The sequence below is a fragment of the Anomalospiza imberbis genome, chromosome 1 (assembly GCF_031753505.1).
Source record: "Anomalospiza imberbis isolate Cuckoo-Finch-1a 21T00152 chromosome 1, ASM3175350v1, whole genome shotgun sequence".
NCBI lineage: Eukaryota > Metazoa > Chordata > Aves > Passeriformes > Viduidae > Anomalospiza > Anomalospiza imberbis.
In genome coordinates, this window is record NC_089681.1 from 143864509 (window position 1) to 143869732 (window position 5224).

The 5224-nt window shown below is 44.2% G+C and overlaps 1 long non-coding RNA gene across 1 annotated transcript; it reads left to right on the top strand.

The window, feature by feature from the left end:
* The first annotated feature begins 1352 nt into the window (after window positions 1-1352).
* On the top strand, window positions 1353-3234 carry LOC137463387 (uncharacterized). Its single transcript, XR_010993904.1, has 2 exons — window positions 1353-1386; window positions 2793-3234. It is a non-coding gene; the product is annotated as an uncharacterized lncRNA (long non-coding RNA).
* Window positions 3235-5224: the final 1990 nt, after the last annotated feature.

The window sequence follows — 5224 nt, forward strand, 5'->3', positions numbered from 1 at the left end:
TCAGCAACAGAACTGCAGGTGATGGGTAAGGACTGGCCAGAGCCCCAGTTCAGGCATCACTATATGAAGTCCTGGCTTTAAATCACTTAAAAACATTTTGGGGCAAAATCCCAGGCCTGGCTCTGATTGCTATCCCTGCCTGAGAGAAACTTCTTGTTTGGGTGTACTTTGTGAGTCACTTGCCAGAAGCTGCTCCCACCCCACTCCAAAGGGTTCTGGGGAAATGTTGTCAGCTCACAAAACCCAAGACTGAGGTGCAAAGAGGCAACAGAGCTGTGGAAAACAGTGAGTTCCTTTGTACTTTGGTTTTGGAGGGTGGGACAGAGATGACTGCCAGGTCTGCATGCATCAGGGCTTCATCTCCTGACCTTTCCCAGGGCTGGATGAAACATCCTCAGCCCTGGGATGGGAGCAATTCCCTGCACAAGTCACTCCAGGCGTGTGCCAGAAATAAGAGCACAACAGCATCTGCAGCCCCTCTTTCCCCCGAGCCCAGCATAATGAGTGTGGCCAGGGAAGGAGGGTGTGGTGTCAGCCAGCTGCCAAATTAATTAATTGGAAGCTGGAAATACATAGATTGACTCAAAGGCTGCTATGGGGTGGGCACTGGGGGATGGATTTGACACTGACCAGAGCCAAGGAGCCATAGGCTGGGCTGACAGCAGCTGGTATGACCTTCTGAGATATCACTGAGGGCCTGGCTCCCAAAATAGTTTTAATAGGTTGCAAATTTTTGTCATTGTTAATTGCTTTGTTTATAATCCAAATCTGCAGGGTCGTTTCGTTTTAATGAATCCATTGTTGAACAGCAGCTAAAACATTAGTCTGGTGTCAGGTTTCATTGCCTCTGCCTGGGTTATAGTGTAAAAATGTAAATAGCTATTTCCTTTCTCCTGCCAAGGAGCAGCAGGATCTGTGGAGCACAGGACTGTAGAACAAAAGCAATCTTAGATCTAAAAGACAGGAGCCACATCTCCCCCTTGCCTCCATCATAAACTTCTTTTTTAGTCTTAGTGCAATCATTTGAGCCCTGCATAGCTGATCCCCAGGATTACAAACCACAGAGGGAACATAAGACCAATTCTTGTGTTGGGCCCTCCAAGAGAAGGTGCTATGGGAAATGAAAGAGATTGTTTTTATTTCATTGTGTCATTCAGCACCTAGTATTGGAAAAATCCTACTGCTGCTGTTTTGCTCTCTGCAGAGGTTGAATCTCTGGCACAAGGATGAAACAAATTCCTAGATAGATGCATAATCTCCTGGAGAAGGGACTCACTGCAGCTAGAATGTATGTTTGTTGTTTTCACCTGGAGACCTGTGCTGGTTCACCCACACAGCTGAGGACTGGAGTAGACCAGGGTCATCTGCATTGCAGTGTCTTCAAAAGTGGGGAGCAGAAGAGGATGGAGAGTGAGATGTGATCTGCTTGCTCTGCTTCTGAGCACTAGGAATGGTGTGTTTGCTCTCCTTTTTAAATGTGTGGTTTTGGTCTAGTGTGTGTTGGAGGCAATGTGTTAGATGGGAGCAGTGACTCTGCTGGCCCAGAGTGCAAGGACATGTAGGACCCTCCATCCACTGGCTCTGCTCCTCCGTGAGGGACAGAGGGATGGGAGGAGAGACCCAGGCCTTCAGCTCTTCCCCTAAAAACAGGTGATTTAAATCAGAAAGTTCCTAGAAATGCTCCAATGCTAGAAAGTCCTCAGTTCCTGCTGCCACCTTTTTCTTCTTGCGAAGGTCCCTCTCCTTGGATGAAGGCTGGGGAAGATGCCCATGTGCCAGCTCCTCAGGGGCTGCTGGGGGTCAGTGTTGTGCTCCGAGGATTCCAGCTGAAGTGGGTGTGCTGGGTGGAACAGTGGCCCTCCCTTGTCTGTAGCACTGCAGTCTGTCAGTGCCACGGGAGTCCTGAGGCCAGCTTGGACTGTGCTGGTGCCGGTGTCCGAGACCCGTAACCGGTGCAGAATTCCCAAGTACAAAAAAAATCTGCCTTATCCAGGGCAATAGGGTGAAGAGAGAAGAGAGGTGATGTGATAACCCAGATAAAGATATAAGATAGATAATGCAAGGCCTTCATAAATTAGGGCATGAGAACAAGTTTAGTACTTCTGCTGAGACAAAAACCCACTTCTTTTTAGAGAATAAGAGCAGCGCTGATCGGAATAGTGCAAATTGTGCCAAAGCTGAGAAACATGGAAAATTGTTCCATCCTTTTATTTGTTGCTGAACCTTGACAGTATTTCAGTTTCTGTGGAAGTGCTCTCTTAGGGATTAAACCCTTCTCATCTCAGGAGGGTCATCTAAGGCAGGCTCGGGAGGAGGAGAGGTGGCTGATGAGGTCCCTGAGGCCAAATAGTTCCAGAGCCACAAAAAGGCTGTGGGTTGGCCCCAAGCTGGAGAAGACCTGGCAGTCATGTCTATGATCTGCCCAAAGACAGAGCCCGTCCTTGGGTGGGTGGAGTTGAATGAGGGGTGAAAGAGTTGAAAGAGAGCTCTTGCCACAGTTCCAGCCACTGCCTGAACATCTGGGCAGCTGCCAGCAGCATGTGCACACTGCTGGGCCACTTGAGTCTGAAGCTGCAGCACTTAACTTCCTAGGACATCGTGTGTGTTTGTGTACCTGCAACAGCCATTTATAATTCATTTATAATCCTGGTGTGCTCCTCAGCCCGCAGATGAAAAGGGAATTTCAACCCAAGGTGGGGTTTGCCACGATGTTGCAATAATTGTTCATTACCGTGCATCATTTCTGTAAGGCTCTGTCAATCAAGGAGTCCAATGTCTTCATTGTTCTGTAGGTGCAAGTCCCGCTGGAGGGGAACACCAGCAGGCTCAGTGTTGGGACTTGCCCTGAAACAGCTACAGAGAGAGCTTCCCTGCGAATCGACAGGAACTTATCTGCACTACAGGCCTCTTCTGGAACGTCAAAGTAACATCTTGAGTTCAGAAGCCCTTAATGAACACAGCAGACCAAATTCTGCTTCAGAATATGCAAGTGCGGCTGCTATTGAAGTAAATGGGCGCTCTGCCGGTATCTGAGATAAGGATCTGGCTTGTAGCAAGGCTTAAAGGGCTATGCACTGGCTTTTAATGGACTGTCGCCTACTACAGAATGGATTTTTAAGCTATTTTCAGTTATTTCTAGTGTTGCAACAGATTATCTTTTCTTATTTTGCTGCTACATCTTCTGCATGCTGGTTTAATAAGGCATAGAAATGGAAATAAAGCAATCCGACCAGAGAGTTTATTGTGGTTTCTTTAAGGCAATGTCAGGATATTTTACAAGCTTGCAAAATTACATTTATTACACTCCAATCATCTGGCAGACCATAAACACTCTGGAATATTTTTAGTTGGAGGAATGGCAATTTTTAAAAAAAAACCTAGGTAGGGAATATGAGTTTGTTTGAAGAATGAGTGAATTTACCTAACATCTTTTCATTTTCCTTTAATTTGGCCAGTTTGGCCTTTAAAAGCTGTGCCTCTGACATCTGTTTTTTCTTTGCTGACACCATTCAGGCAAGTAATCAAGGAGAAGTCTGCCACTGCTTTTGCTGCCTTAGTGTGTGTGTGTGTGTGTGTGTGTGTGTGTGTTTGGAAATTTCAAAACTTTTCCAAGGAGGAAAACCGTGAGATGTCAGAAAGAAATTATGAAACAGGATTAACAACGTAACAAATAAAATAAACTCTAAAGGTAATGCATCAATATAATGGATGATAAGACCAGGGAAAAAATACTACAAAATTATAAATGTTATAAAAAAGAAATGTATATAAAGAAGCAACAGTAAACTTAGAGGTGTGATTCCATTTTCTTTCACAAAACTCAAACAGAGCACTATCTGGGACATCATATCTGTGTTGAAAGTGTGATGAAGGTGAAAACTGAGTGTGGAGCCCAGGCACTGGTCCTGTGATGCTGCATCCTTCCTTTAATGCTGTTAATTCATGGGATGCCAATCTTTCTCATACAGCAGAGGACTGGCAGTTCTGACCCTGGATTAGTGTCCCAGCTTTCTGATCAGCACTGAAATGTGCAATTCATAGGCAAAAGTTCTGAAAAGTTTGAACACTCACTTATGTTGACATGATGGGGAAAGCTCGAGATGATGCAGAGTTTCCTATGCTTGTATCTGGAGCAGCCTCTGACATGAGTAAATAACAAATGAGCTCTTCCCTAAAAGGGAACTCATAGTGGGAATTCTTAAATTCAGAGTTCAAGACTTACATATGAATGGCATCAGGTTTCATGCCACTGTCAGTCTGTGAATGTGCCAAGTGTAGTTTGGGTATTTCTTCAGGATTTAAAGTAAGTTGTGGGTTTCTCTATAGAGAGTGTCAGTTCTATATGATAGACCAAAAAGAGAGAGGGACAGAGAGAGAGAAATCTCAACTCAAAAAAGACACATGCGTGTATCATTTTGGACCTTTACAATTTGTAAATTATACATCATGCCTATTACTTTGACTTGTTAGAAATACTGTTTCTCTCAGTAAAGTTATAAATCCTGCTCTACTGCAGCAAGACAGTGTATAAAACCTCTGGAGTGGATCAAGAAAAGGGCATTTCAGCTCTCATTGTCTGACTATGCTTGGAGAATACAGCACCGCAATATTCCAGAAAAGACTGTGCCAATCACATGTAGTTGGGCTAGTGAGGAGCCAGTGATGGGAAAGAAGTCATTCCATCAACAGCAGAATTTCTAAGGTCTAATTTATATTATTTTTTTATCTTGTACATTGAACAGTCCCATCTCTCAGCTCACTCAAGCAAAACTGGAGCTTTTTGTTTAGTGGGACTTTTAAAATACCTCCCTTTTTGGGTTTTCCACCAGTACAATTGTGCTGAATCCTTTCTTGCAGTGAGAGCTGAAGATTCATCCAAGTACCTGTCCTCAGGGTGATTGCTCATTTTCATGAAGGCTTTTATGAACCTGGCCTTGCTGAAGCTCTGCTGCTCTTTCAGATAAAATTGAAACTTTCCAGCAGCTTTAGTGGTCATGAGGAACTGGATAAACATTGTTTCCTTCATATACTGGAGTACAGTGAAAGAAGAAAAGCCCAAGCCACAGGAACACAAATTTTTGAGCTGAAAAAAAGTGCGAGTGGAACATCTTTAAGAAATGGCAGAGGAAGGAAAAATGCATCACATGCTGGGCTTACAACTGAAAATTCTTCAAGAAAAACAAGCATCCTCCAAAGTGCTGAGAAATAATACCAATGAATGCCC